Here is a 16,020-nt window from a genome sequence, read left to right as displayed (position 1 = left end):
AGTGAGGTGATGCTGCTTTAACGAGAAATTACATATGTATGTAGCTGTTAAAAAAGTGCTGTTTTTGCTGCATTTACTACATTCAAATTCAGCAGTTTTGTCACCAGCAATCTCTTTTATATACAAATTTGCCATCCGTGAATTTTTGATAAAATAATAGATTCGATAAGAGAATTAACGCTTGTTAAGTGCACTTATCAAGCGATTTTGCATGTGTAGCTATTCACAAAGCTTCAATAACATGGCAACATCACTTGAAAACAGGTTTTTAACGAGCGTTAGTACTCTTGCTATTAAATGCCGTGCGGTAGCTGGCAAAATGCCCAATCTCGCATTTTTTCCCAGCAACTTTTGTACACAAAACTCCGATACTAAAATCGCATGTTCAAATTTTTCATTTTTTTCTCGTTACCTAAATCGGAATCGCGATTTGGATATGACGGAGTTTTGAAAACTGGTGCCGCAGTTGGATGAGGAGGATGAATCTTTATCCCGGCAAAGGTAAGATACACAATGATTTTATTTTATTTAACTGTGGGTTTTTTTATGATGCCCATTGATTGGCAGTGAGTTTATCTATGCTCCTTTGAGGATATAAATAATCACACTGACAATCAATGCATTTTTTGGCAAATGTTTGTTTTTATTTTAATGTCATGTATTTTTTTTTAGGTTGCCCATTAATTGCCATTGTTGTAATCCAATTGTGGGCATAGGTTACCACATTGACAATCCATGGGTTCTTTGGCTACTGTGTAATGTATTGTACTGTTATGTCAATGTGATTTTATTGTGTATTTACTTTATTTTGAAAACAAATGTGCAATGGACTATTAGCCATATTTGGCTACTAGTGCTTTCGGCCATTTGTATGTGTGGTAATGGGGGTATAGGGGGTGGGGAATGGGGATAGTTGCCCCGGGGAGTGTGGTTAGGCCTCTTGGGGGGCAGTTGGAGATGGGGGGTTAGTAGGGTAATGGTTACTGTATTTTTTTATATTATTGTATTTAAGTGCCTTGTATTGTATACTTGAATGGGCAAAAGTGATATTTGGCTAATAGCACTTTTGCCCATTCCTGTGTGATGATGGTGGTGGTAGAGGGGGTAGATGAAGGGGGTACTTGCCATGGGGTGTATGGTTAGACCTTGCGGAAGGGTTAACCCCTTCATTACCTTAGCAGTAGTAACCGCTAAGGTAATGAAGGGGTTAACTCCTACTGCAACTCTCTCGGGAGGCATAACCACCCCCCCTAGGGCAACCGGGTAAAGCTATTAAACCCCTTTATTACCTTAGCGGTTAGCCAAGATAATGAAGGTATGTTTTCATTTTAATAGCATAGTTTTGAAGCAGGGGTCTCCAGAGCTGAACCACAGTAGTTTCAGCCCTGGGACCCCTTGCTTCCTGAGGTACAGGCTTCTGTATCAGTGCGGGTATCTCCTGCAAGTACACATTTCCCACATCACGTGACCGGGAAATTAACATTTGCAGGAGATGCCAAAAACCCCTACGGAAGCCTGTAGCTCGGGAAGCAGGGCCTGGACCTGAAATTAATGTGGTTTAGCTCCGGACACCCCTGCCTCAATCCTATGTTATTAAAATGAAAACAGCACAATCACCTGAACGAGCTGTGCAGGGAGATGCAGCTTTTCTCCGTGCAGCTCTTCCGACTGCAGGAGCGAATTGGAACGTTAAGTTCATTTCGTTCTTTAAGCAAATACAAACTGGTGCGGTATGGCTTTTTTTTTTTTTACCAAACGCTAACAAATGTGTAAGACTTGAGCTATAGTAACAACTCAGTCTAGGGCAGCTCATTTGAGATTATGGACTCTTGAACCTAACCAAGTGGCCCTAGTTGGAAGTGGGAAGCTGAACGTAGGATGCAAACCAGACAAAAGTAAGATAACATGGGAAAGAGTGACAACAAAATCCTTTACCATACAAAGTACAAGTTAAGACACAATTAAGCTCTATTAAAACAAATCACAGTTATATGTTGTGTAGCCAGGTCTCCCTCTTACCTCCGGGCTGCGGGAGGACAGCTATCGGGGCGCTCCTGTGGAAGTAGCGGCGAGCAGGGGCATTGTGGGAGCAGGTGGAGAGGCGATCGGATCGCCGGCGACTCCCTTTTCAGGGTGCTGCCATGTTTGTTATACGTGCGCATGCGCATGGGTTCGTGCATGTACAGTGAGGTGCTAGAGTAGCTGCGGCCATCTTGGTACACCTCGAGCATGCGCAGGAGGCATGCAAGCGGCGGCCAGAACACCCAAGCTCCGCAGGGGAACTACAAGTCCCAACAGACTCAGGGGCTGCATACCACATGTCGTCAGGCAGCCAATAGGGCTAGGAGAATCTCGGCAATTAGGGGATTTAAACTTTTGGCGTGCTGCGAGCCATGCCAGTGTTGGAAGGGTAAACGAAAAAGGGGGAATCCGGCGGTGCACAGCTGCCGTCAGGATATGAATCGATAGTCCACACGCATAAAACTTAAAGGTTGAAGTTTAATGAGTGCATACACACAAAATATACTGCTACAAAAGAACTCTTGACGCGTTTCGTCCCGCTTGGGACTTTGTCAAAAGAGTGACTGGCACTGACCCTTGTGATGCTTATAAAGGGAAATAAACGTTACTATGGGGTGAATCAAATTGGATCAGGTGTTAGACACACCAGAAAGGTAATATAGCAATCAGCTCAAAGGTGGATCGCCCTTATTTAACCCCCTGGCTACTCCTCTTCTACAAGACATCACTTGGGCCAATCTCATGCAGTAAACATAGAAAATTCATGAAAAAGATGTGTTAAATGTAGAGATCACTGCTTTTCAGAATAAATTGAAACCCTTTGAATTAAGGGATCAATTTATTAAGAATGATGTTACCCTTTTAGAGAACCTTGAAGTAATCGAGGAGGGGATTAGTGAAAAGAAACAAATTAAATATGAAAGAGACAAGGCTGACTATAGTAGGGGCCATGTCTATTGCTGGCAAAAACCTCCTCAGAGAGAAGGGTCACGATCTAGAACACCCAAGAAATATTATGATAAAGGGGGTGACAATCGTGGACCCAATAAGTCTATATTGAAAAACAAAAGGGTAGACACATCAAGCTTCGATTCAGAAAATTCTGAGAAAGAAAGCAAGATCACACTCAGTCTCATTTGACAGGTCAGATGACTATGGGAGGGAACACACAGGTACCCATAGATTAGACCCCAAACCATCTACCTCTACTGCATTGATGTTTTCCTGACCCCTTAAATCAGACCCAAAATCTGTCTCTAATAGTTGTTCAAAAAACGTGGTAGAACACGACAATCAAAAAGGAAACGGGGAAACAAGAGGCAGAACGAAAAGGAAAAAATACACCTGAATGATTCAATAGATAATGTGATCAATCTCTCAGGGATTGAATTGACCATTGATCAGTTATCCCTACTTAATCGTGGGTTGGGATTTGCACCAACTAGTAACTTTCAATTATTTGAGACTGTCATTGATTTGCAGAAGTTCACTCGAAAACTTTCCCTTAAATTTTTTTTTGCATTACAGGGTAAACATAAGTCTATTAATTCCAATGTAGATGTTTCAATGATTGAGAATGTTTGTAATGATGAGAATGTATTATTTGACTTTAAAGATCAATGTCTCATATCTGATATGGAGGACATATTGGAACAACAGGGAGAATCGCTAAGTACTTCTATGCAATCATTCTTTGGTAACCATGACTCTGGGCTTAAGAAAAAATCAATTTTCTGTCCGAGCTCCCAGAGGGGTCCGTATATCACGACTTTTGAAAAACTGGTAGAACGTGATATCCGGTTATTGAATAACGGTTTTTCTTTTTCTAGTGTTGGAAGTAATAATCTTACAATTTCAGAGATTAAACAGCTGGAGGTTCTTAAACGTGACCAGAGGTTGATATTCAAAAAGGCAGATAAGGGTGGGGCCCTTGTGGTCCTATCATCAGAACAGTACAAAAAAGAGGCCTACAGGCAATTAACTGATACAACATTATATCAACAACTGAGGTCAAATCCTACCAATGATTATTTAAAACAATACACGGAGCTTTTGGATATGGGCAAGATTCTTAATGTTGTTAATCATAAAGAATTAGAATTCTTGGCCTGTCCACATCCCGTGATACCCATATTTCATCATCTCCCAAAGATCCATAAATCGCTGGTCGACCCACCTGGTCGACCCATTGTGGCGAGTATTGGATCTTTGGGAGTTGGGTTATCGCGGTATGTGGATGGGTTTCTTCAACCACTGGTATATCAACTACCGTCCTTCATTAAAGACACTTCAGATTTGATTAGGTCCATTAAGGACTTGGAATGGAAACGAGGATACAGGTGGGTCACACTTGATGTGGCCTCCCTGTACTCTATCATCTCACATGATCAGGGCATACATGCACTCCAACACTATCTGAATTTATCAGATTTATCGGTCACTTTGAGCACTTTTTTATTGGAATCAGTCACATTTGACATTGGAAAATACTTACTCTTGATAAAGATATAGCACCCCTGATACAGGAGGGACCAAGGTTTATTTACAAAAAAACTAAAACCCTAGGTTCCCATCTCTCACCGAGTCTATTTAATGCCCAACCACAAGGATCACTTAGTATCATACCTAGAGGTTTTTTCCCATGTGGGCGGTGCTCAGTTTGTAAATATGCTAGAGCCATTAAAAATATTCCTACTTGTGAGGGTAACCATCGTATTGGTAAATTTATGAATTGTTATTCAAGCTATGTGATCTATCATTTACAATGTGGATACAGCATGTCATACATCGGTCGGACCATTAGGCCAGTGAGAATAAGGGTTCAGGAACACATAAGAAATATTTTTAAAAAGGATATGTTGCATCCAGTGTCGCGACATTTGTCTATGTGTAGTCAGGGGGATATTTCACAATTCTCCTTTTCAGCCCTTGAACATGTTGGTGTCCACCCCAGAGGGGGAGATACTGCTGCGGCCGAGTTTATTTGAGCATTTGCCCGGTCTCGGCCGCAGCAGTAACCAGGCGCGCGCCGGGATGTGCCTGGCGCGCGCCGAAGCCGCGGAGGAGCACCCTCCGATCGGGGCTTTCTCCCTCCGCTCGCCGGGTCCGCCGGGTCCCCCGGAACCCCCTGCCGCCGTCCCCCACATCGCGGGACACCAGGGCTCCCTCGGGGAGCCCTGGACGCGCGTGCAGGGGGCGCAAGCACCCGATGACGCGTGACCGCGCGTCGATGACGCGCGGCACGCCGAGGGAGTGCGGCTAGCATGCCGGGGCATCCCCAGGCTTGCGGAGCTAGCCGCACTCAAATAAAATGTGCCGCCTCTGTAGAATTAACAAACTTAATACAAGGGAAATGTATTGGATCCATGCTACGAATACACTGCAACCCACAGGGATTAATGTAGAGTGGGATCTCAAGCATTTTTTAAATTGATATAGGGTCATTCATATTTGACATTTCTTGGGTCTTCAATTATGATTTATAAGGAATGTATGTTAGGTTTTTTATTAAAGATTTACTATATATGGTATAAGGTGGTAGAATTAGAATTATGTTTAATATGTTTAAATATATTTTCAGGTTTACAAATTATTTAATGACATGTTTGCTTTTTCTTTTGATATATAGATGTTCACAATATTGTGTGTCTTTATGTTATATTAAGTGATTCATATTTATTATATATAGATTTATTTATTGAGTGTTTAGACAATAGTATTTTTTCATACGTGATCCTACTTAGCTTTAGAATCTATAGCGTACTCTAGTAGTAATATATATATTTTCTATATATACACTTATTGTATGTTGCTTTATAATATGTTTTATGTGTCAGTATATTTTGATCATTGTTGCTGCTTCTGCTACATTATCACTGGTAACTGTTTGGTACATGCTTTTTTTGTTTCTAAACGGCAGTATATGCTATTGTTTTTAACCTTTTGTATTTTTATCTATGTTTACTGCATGAGATTGGCCCAAGTGATGTCTTGTAGAAGAGGAGTAGCCAGGGGGTTAAATAAGGGCGATCCACCTTTGAGCTTATTGCTATATTACCTTTCTGGTGTGTGTAACACCTGATCCAATTTGATTCACCCTATAGTAACATTTATTTCCCTTTATAAGCATCTCAAGGGTCAGTGCCAGTCACTCTTTTGACAAAGTCCCAAGCGGGACGAAACGCGTCAAGAGTTCTTTTGTAGCAGTATATTTTGTGTGTATGCACTCATTAAACTTCAACCTTTAAGTTTTATGCGTGTGGACTATCGATTCATATCCTGACGGCAGCTGTGCACCGCCGGATTCCCCCTTTTTCGTTTACCTTATCTACATTGGCTGGAGCACACGTCACTGCACTCCCGGATCGGAGGAACTCCTTTCAGCATTTGAATTTGACTCGGCGTGTCAAGCGTGTGAGTAATTTATTCCCTATTTTGCCGTGAGTGACACAGGGTTTGTGAGGGCAGTGGCGGAGGATCGCGGTGAGCTAGGGGCCGGTTATAGTCTCCTAGCTGGAGACCCGGCTTCACTGTTTGCATTTTTCTCCCTACCACAGTATTACCCCATCCCGTGGCAGAGTCATGTATACACAGCATTTATCAATATAAGGGTTTCGCATTCAACATACCATCTATCAGTGAGACACTGAACGGGAGTGCTGTTATAGGATTATTGATCCATTTGGATTTCTCTTGGACATCTGTAGAACTTATATGTGCACAATTTTGGCAGCATTAGTCATTCCTTGTAGTAATTCTGGGACACTTTGTATCAGTGTTGGAAGGGAGCTGGATCAGGCAGGTAGTGTCTCAGAGTCAGTAGATCTGAGACTAGGGGCTCTATGCAGTAAGCGTCGAAAAAGTGCAATCGCCAAGGGTTGCCGATAGGCCTTATTTTGGCGATTTGCCCTCGCAGTAATCAGTAAGGGCCGAATCCATGCCGATCCTTGCCGAATCACTGCGAAAGCAAAACTGCCGATGAGCCTGTGCCGAAACAGCCTGGCTCTCGATAACCAGCCGAAAGGCCGTTTCTGCCGATATGTGTTTGCAGTAGAGAGAGCCTCTGACTCCAGAAAGCTGTCTAAGCGATCACTACAGCTTGCTTAACATCCATGACAAAGTGGGACAATTGGTTAACCCCTTCATACCCACATGCAGCAGAACAAAAGTCGTTTTTTGAGCAAACATTTGTTATTACCTGCTTAGCAACATCATGACTGCAGCATAATCAGGGATAATTATATATGAACATTGTGCTTGGTGTCTGATATTCATGGATAAATGGTACAGGTGTTTAACCCTTGGCACTACTTGTCATATACCATGAGGTATGGGGAGTGAATGACTCACTACCTCTGACTTTAGAAGGTTGACAAACGACCACTACTGTTTGTCCTTATGTCACTGTGACTATATTTGGACTATATTTGGAGCTACACATATAGACTACCAACCTGTCACCTTCTATACTATCATTACCAACACCAGGCTATGAACGAGCTACTAGTCCTTATCCTGGATCACTCATACAGTGTTAATACCCAGGCATAGACTTATATCAAGCATTCCACACTCCGCTGTGCCTAAACATGCGCCAGGATATCAGGTTTTAATTAGATTTTTTTTTTCTTGTTATCATTAATAAAATTTATTTATTTTGAGCTCTACCCCCAGTGAGTGCATCTTGTGGGATCCCTTCCTTGTTTCTCAGTACATATCTTTATCCCTGATAGCACCCTCTCCAGTCCTTACTCTCATATCCTAGTGGCTGAGCGGGGTTACTCCACCTCTCCCCCCCCTCCCTTATTACTGCAGTAGAGAGAGACCAGCCGCTCTTTCAGCGCAAACATCAGCAAAATATAAATTATTTATAAACAACTTTGACTCCTAGTGTACATGTGCAGGGGGTCTCCGGAGCTGAACCGCATTTGTTTCAGGTCCGGGGACCCCCTGCTTCCCGAGATACAGGCCCCTTTATGAGGTGCCGGTATCCCTCTGCATTTAAAGGTCCCGATCACATGACCGCGGAATGTAAACAAAGCAGAGGGATACCGGCACCCCATAAAGGGGCCTGTATCTCGGGGAGCAGGGAGTCCCCGGACTTAAGACCAAAGCGGTTCAGCTCCGGAGACCCTCTGCACATCTACACTATCAGTAAAACACACATATCAATAAACACTCGTTCCTTACCTTTGCGGCTATGTGCTACGGTAACGAAGCAGCATGAATGTATTTTTAATAATAGTGTACTGTGAGCAGGGGGTCCCCTGAGCTGAACCGCGTTGCTTTGTGAACCAGGGACCCCTGCTTCCCGAGTTACAGGCCCCGGTATGTGTCATCGGGTGGCAGTGTCGCCGCCATCTTTATAGCGTCCCATTCGCGCCGTGTCCGCTATAAATATGGCGGCGACACTGTAACCGATGCCCCAAACCGGGGCCTGTAACTCGGGAAGCAGGGGGTCTCTGAGCCACAAATCAATGCGGTTCAGCTCAGGGGACCCCCTGCTTCCGCACAATATTATTAAAATACATAAATGCTGCTTCATTACCATAGCGTATAGCCGCTAAGGCAATGAAGGGGTTAAGGCAGAATAGCATGTTTATTGGGGACATTTGCCCGCAATAAACATTGCAATAAACAACATACACCTCCTGTGTATTTAAAATACATAAACAACAATAAATACATTAAATACATATAGCACTCACCCATTTCCGTCTGCCACGATGAAGGCCATCCTTATCTTCATCCTGCCCATGCCCCCTCCACTGATGCAAAACAGACACAAGAATGAAATCATCCAATGTAAAGTCCCATAACCCCTTAATCACCATAGCAGTTATTAACCGCTACAGTCATTAAGGGGTTAACCCACCCTCAGCCACCACTCGGGAGGCCTACATACCCTCCCACACTAACCCCCCACCCCGTGAGGCCTAACCACCCTCACCCACTAACCACAAGGGAGGCCTACCCACATACCGTTGGGGCCAATACCCCCATCATCCCCCACCCCCAGTACCCACATTAAAAACATTACACTGCCCCACAATAAACATCATTCTATTTATTAAATACATTACCCACCCCCTGTGCCCCCCCATAAATACATGATTTATCCTTTTACATACAGGGTTCATACCCAGCCCCACGCGAGTCCCCGGCGGGCTGGCGGGGCACCTGACAGACCTACAGGGTACCAGCAACTTGTTTCACACAGGTTCTGGAGGCCTGTTGGTGGGTCCCGCCAAGCGCCATGGCCCCCAGGTGGTATCCTTGGGTCACCGTGGGCCACAATTGGGTCCCCACGGTAGGCCGCAGATGTCTGGGAGCCCCGGGTCAGACCCACATGTGTCTGCAGGGCCTCGGGTAGTTCTCACGAGGGTCTGGGGAACTCACGAGTGCTCACTACGGGTCCACGGTACCCCCACGGATGTGGGACCACCGCTTCATCCCCGCACCTATGGGTCCGCTGTGCCCCCACGGATGTGGGACCACCGCTTCATCCCCACAGACTATGGGTCCGCGGTGCCCCCACAGATGTGAGGTCACCGCTTCATCCCCGCAGGTGTCACCCGTGGAACCACCGGCCTGATACCCGTGAGATACCCGAGGAGACCGCAGGTGGTCTCCAGAGGTCTCACGCAAAACCAAGAAACCAACCCTGAATGTAAAATAAATAAACCTGGCCTATACATTCAATACATACATCCCCCAACACCTACAGTACAATAATGTGCAAAATAACTATTATCCAGATACGGATAATAGATTATTTGCCCATTATTAAACACATTAACTAGCATATTAAAATAAATAAAGTACTACTGACCTCATCAATAAGAAGCCCCCGTCGCCAGCAACATCCTTGTCTTTCGTTGCCCACAAAATACATAGCCAATACAAATTGCAATTACATTCAGATATCAATTAACCCCTTAAAAACCTTATCGGATAATAACCGCAAAGGTAATTAAGGGATTAAGCCACACTGGCCCGATACCCACCCTTCACCCATTCATTGTATGACCCGCGGACCTGTAGTGAGCACTCGTGAGTTCCCCAGACCCCGTGGGAACCACCCAAGGCCCCACAGACACCTGTGGGTCTGACCCGGGGCTCCCAGACATCTGCGGGCCTACCGTGGGGACCCAATTGTGGCCCACGGTGACCCAAGGAGACCACCTGGGGGCCATGGCGCTTGGCGAGACCCACCAACAGGCCTCCAGAACCTGTGTGAAACAAGCTGCTGGTACCCTGTAGGTCTGTCAAGTGCCCCGCCAGCCCGCCGGGGACTCGCGTGGGGCTGGAGTATGAACCCTGTATGTTAAAGGATAAATCATGTATTTATGGGGGGGCACAGGGGGTGGGTAATGTATTTAATAAATAGAATGATGCTTATTGTGGGGCTGTGTATTGTTTTATTGTGGGTACTGGGGGTGGGGGGAGGGGGTATTGGCCCCAACGGTATGTGGGTAGGCCTCCCTTGTGGGTAGTGTGTGAGGGTGGTTAGGCCTCACGGGGTGGGGGGTTAGTGTGGGAGGGTATGTAGGCCTCCCGAGTGGTGGGTGAGGGTGGGTTAACCCCTTAATGACTGTAGCGGTTAATAACCGCTATGGTGATTAAGGGGTTAGGGGACATTACATTGGATGTTTTCATTCTTGTGTCTGTTTTGCAGCAGCGGAGGGGGCATGGGCAGGATGAAGATGAGGATGGCCTTCATCGTGGCAGCCGGACATGGGTGAGTACTATATGTATTTAATGTATTGATTGGTGTTTATGTATTTAAAATGGGCACATTCACTATTATCCATTTGTGGATAATAGTAATTGTGGCCATTACTATACTGTATGTGTTAAGGGGGGGGGGGTGGTTATTTCTTTATAAGTATGTATGTGTTTTGACATTAATTTTGGGGGGGCACATAATTGGTACTGCAGGCCTGCGAGTAGCACCCGAGGGCCCCCACCGGCCTATAATATCATTGATGTGCATATATGTGTATGTTAGGGGTTATAGGGGTTGTTGGGGTTATATATATATATATATATATATATATATATATATATATATATATATATATATATATATATATATATATATATGTGTGTGTGTGTGTGTGTGTGTGTATATATATATATATATATATATATATATTTATATATATATATATATATTTATATTCATTTATTTATTTATTTAGATATATTTCTTTATTTATTTAGATATATTTATTTATTGTGGGGCTGCTGTGTGTGATTATTTTTTATTGTGGGTAGCGGGTGTGGGTGAAGGGGGTATTAGCCACAATGGTGGTTGTTTAGGGCTTGCGGGTGGGTAGCGGGAGGGCTTAACCCCTTCATGACCGTAGCGGGATTAACTGCTACGGTCGTGAAGGGGTTAAGTGCACCCGCAACCCCCCTGCATGCCCTAAACGAACACGAAGGCCAAATACCCCCTTCACCCAACCCCGCTACCTACAATAAAGCTGACACGGTGGGTTAACCCCTTCATTGCCTTAGCGGTTAGCCGCTAAGGTAATGAAGTGGGCTGTACATGCATTTTTCCTGCCTCGGATGCATGTCGGGGGCCTCCGGTGCTGGTATCAGCTCCGGAGACCCCGGCATCAATCACAGACTGGAAAAAGGCCTGATTTTTTCTAAGTGTCGCCCTTGCCGATGCTTCTCCTCCACCAACTTGCCAACTTTAGTTGGCGGGACGAATTGCCGAAAAACTCTCCATTCTGGAGTGCCGATCAGCAGCGAAAAGCTGATCAGGGCTACTTGAATTCAGCCGAGTTCAAAAAGTGCCGATAAGTGGCTTATCGGCACCCGGCTGCCGAGAAGTTTTTATCGGCAACAAAACTTGACGATTTTTCCCACTTATCGGCGCTTACTGAATCGGGAGGGCAAATTTGGCGAAAAAATGGCGATAAACGGCTTATCGGCGCTTACTGCATGAGGCCCTAGGTCTAGTGTATCCCCCCTTAGGCCCAAGGTAGGCCCTGAGAACCCCAGCAGATTGTGTTTGCTTCAGGGAAGGCCCCTTAGATACGGACGCTTCCCCATTTACTGATTAGTGTCCGGGACAGAGAGGAAGACGCCGCGCGGTGATTGTGGCCTGTGGTCTGGGACCAAACCACCTCTAAGCACAGAGACTCCCAAAGATGATATTATCCACGCCGGAATTCACCCCACGCAGAGGCGGACTTCACCCCACGAGAGGCGGACGCCTTCGCGGACAATGACGTCGCTGGATCAAGCGGATCCCTGCTGCTAAGTCAGTCGCACCGGGTACTGGAGTACCTGGCAGGTACCTTAACTAAGTGCATCAACACTACAAGGGATGGCGCTATCTCCCACACTTTGGGTGGTCCTTGACATTGGGAAAAGGGACATCAGCGTATTGGTGCTTGGCACCCCATGTACTTTGGGGGACACTCACTAGTGGTATCAAATTGGGGCAATATTACTGTGTGGTAAAGGTACCGATATTATTGTGTATAGTAAAGGTTGATAGATATATACCTGAGTGTGTGTGTATTACTGGGATTGTTCCTGGGAGGGGCTTATCCTGCTACGCTATGATCCCTTTCAGGTGGAGGCGCTGCACCGAGGCGGACACACAATCACCCCAGGCTCCCAGTGGTAGAGGCTCAGTCCTTCTATGAGCCTACAGGTAACAGCAGTACTGGCAGCCCCTTTAGTGGTGGGGAAGAAGGGCTACATTTTTTAAAAAATACAGCAAATAAAAATACAACTTTTGAGCACATTCACGTCACAGACGAGTTCGCAAACATTCCTTTCCCCATTATCTATTGACATACAATGCTTCAACTGCAGACAGGGATTCTGGGAAATGACATGCAAATGAGCATTTACTGTGTCACCTTTTGTTCCTTGTCCATTTTAGCATGGACCCCTAAAATGGACAAGAAGCAAAATGTGACACACTGTGAGTGCTCATTTGCATGTACTTACCCAGAATCCCTGGCTGCAGTGGAAGCATTGAATGTTAAGAGATAATGGTGAAAGCCAGGGTTGCAGACCTGTCTGAGAAGTGAATGTGTTCACAAGTGATATTTTTATCTGCTGTACAGTGGAGGGTGGAGGGTTTTTGTGACTTTTGTATTATAACTTATTTTGTGTATGTGGCCAGGACCCCCTGGGTCTCCCTTCTGTCCTCTAATCTCCCAGGTGTCGGCGGTGTGAGGGGGGAGAACAGCGGCAGGCGGGCTGGCGATCCGGTCGCCGGAGCTCCGCCGAGGGCATTGCCGTCTTTATTATGCACGCGCATGCGCGATAAGGAGTTGCGCATGCGCTGTGCCCTGTTAGGTCCGGCGGCCATCGTGGTACACCCTGCGCATGTGCAGGACATAGTATAGCGGCGGCTATTACAGACACGCTCCGTGGGGGAACTACATGCTCCAGCATGCTCTTGGAGATGGCTACATGTGACACAGAACAGCCAATAGGGCTGCAGAACTCCCCAGCGAGTAGGATTGATACATTTGGCGCGCCTGCACCATGAGTCAGTCGGAGCTAGGACAAGGAAAGGGTAGGGTGTGAGTACACTGTGTTGGAGGACACTTTGGGGTTACGGCCGTGCGTGGCCTAGTTGGTGTGAGTGTTTCATTGTTATTCATTTTTCTTATGCATGCAGTAATCTGTTATCTATATCAGTTTGTGTATTCTTGCATTGGGTCTGGTGGCGGGGTTATCCAACATAGTTAGGATCTCGAACAGGTGGAGGCACTGTCATCAGATGGATCAGGTACACAAAGGCTCCAAGCAGTGTAGCTTCAAGGCCTCCTGTGAGCCACAGGTAATGCACCACATATTCAGTAGCCGCCATATCTCCCATAGGGTGAGGGAAGCTGCGCTACATTTGGAGGCGCTGCTGAACTACATGCCCCAGTATGCTCTGGGAGATGGCTACTTGTGACACAGAACAGCCAATAGGGCTGCAACAATCCCCTGCAACAAGAATGATACATTTGGCGCTCATGCACCACGAGTCAGTCGGAGCTGGGACAAGGAAAGGGTAGGATGTGTGTGCATGGTGTCTGTGGCCCCAGCACTGGGTCAGAGACCCACATAGGCCCCAGCTGGGCCCCAACTCCCCTGTAAAGTTTGTGGCTGCTACAGGGACAGGCCCTTAGACAGGGACACTGCCGCATTTAGCCATTATAGTGTCAAGGACACAGAAGGACGCCACGCAGGTGTTACGGCCTGTGGTCTGGGACCACACCACCCCCGCAAAGCACAGAGACTATCTTCACGGTGGGACCCTCCAGCTGATTCCACCCTACGTGGAGGCGGACTCTTCGCTGACAACGATGGCGTGGGACTGGACAGCCCCCTTGTCTTCAGTCGGCGCTATCGGGTGCTGGAGCACCCAGCAGGTATCTCCAAGTTCACCAACAAATCACACTTTAGTTGTGGGCAGCGCATTCACCCACATTGTGTGGGTTAACTCTTGTGGACACCAGGGGGGTTGGTGCCCAGGGGCACCTCAGTACTTCGTGGAAATATCCTATTCGGTTGTGGACACTGTGTTGGAGGACACTGTGGGGTTACGCCTTGCGTGGCCTAGTTGGTGTGAGTGTTTCATTGTTATTCCTCTTTCATATGCATGCAGTAAACTGTTATCTATATCAGTGTGTGTATTCTTGTATTGGGTCCGGTGGTGGGGTTATCCAACACTGTTAGGATCCCGCACAGGTGGAGGTGCTGTCACCAGACAAATCAGGTACACCCCAGGCTCCCAGCAGCGGAGGTTCAGGACTCCTGTGAGCCACAGGTAATGCACCACACACTCAGTAGCCACCACATCTCCCATAGTGTGGGGGAAACTGCGCTACATGTCTTTTTATTAAAAGGAATTAAATTCAAAGCAATAGGATTCAATTTTGTGCAATCCTTTTTGTCACAAGATTGTGGTTAAAAAAACATGTTTCATCTTTTACACAATTATTTATTTTACACTTGTAAATTATATTTCTACTGAGCACAACAGAGCACAAGAATATCATAATTATCTATTACCGTAAGACAATTTGGAGGAACAGATCATTTTTTTGGAGTATACTCGTGCAGAGGTATAAATGCCTATCATGATAATACATTGATATATTTTGACTTCTATAAGCAATTTCTCCACTATATTAATTGAGTTCATTTATATTGGTATACACCACAACTACTCATGGGCATTAGGATGAATGCCTGTTATCTGGAAAAAAAACATTAAAAGTTAATTAAAAAAAAGAAATGCCTAAAACTCTAATGTATTGTTGGATATCAGATGTAATTTAATAATAAAGGCCACACTAACAGAGTCATTTCTGTATGAATATAGCCAGGATGTGGCAGAGCAAATCAGCATATGCAGGCTTCAGCTAAGAATGTACTGGCATACCCCGCATTAACGTACGCAATGGGACCGGAGCATGTATGTAAAGCGAAAATGTACTTAAAGTGAAGCACTATCTTTTCCCCACTTATCGATGCATGTACTGTACTGCAATCGTCCTATGCGTGCATAACTGATGTAAATAACGCACTTGTAACAGGCTCTATAGTCTCCCCGCTTGCGCACAGCTTCGGTACAGGTAGGGAGCCGGTATTGCTGTTCAGGACGTGCTGACAGGCGCATGCGTGAGCTGCCGTTTACCTATTGGGCGAGATGTACTTACTCGCGAGTGTACTTAAAGTGAGTGTCCTTAAACAGGGTATGCCTGTATAGTGATTCTTACCTTAGAGAACATAAAGGATTACACTTCTGCCATTTTGCAGTGCTATGCAGTAATTAGAAAACTTAACTTGCCTGATTTTTCCAATTGCTGGTTTTTATGTTTTACGGAACTTGAAATGTAAGGCTACGCTTATAGTGCCGGCGATGGTGACGCGACGGCGACGTCAGGCTGCAGTGGCTGTAAAAATCAAATTGAGATGACTTCCAGAGATCGTGACCAAGCCGTCGCTCCGTCGCGCTTA

At 45.6% G+C, this 16,020-nt stretch overlaps 1 protein-coding gene across 1 annotated transcript in view; it reads right to left on the bottom strand.

Moving 5' to 3' along the window:
• Positions 1-16,020, bottom strand: part of SCD5 (stearoyl-CoA desaturase 5) — a 127,112-nt gene that overhangs the window by 12,548 nt on the left and 98,544 nt on the right. The gene's annotated exons all lie outside the window — the stretch shown is intronic.

This window comes from Ascaphus truei, chromosome 1 (assembly GCF_040206685.1).
Source record: "Ascaphus truei isolate aAscTru1 chromosome 1, aAscTru1.hap1, whole genome shotgun sequence".
NCBI lineage: Eukaryota > Metazoa > Chordata > Amphibia > Anura > Ascaphidae > Ascaphus > Ascaphus truei.
The sequence above is the reverse complement of the archived record's forward strand: the minus strand, read 5'-3'. Positions and strand labels throughout refer to the sequence as shown.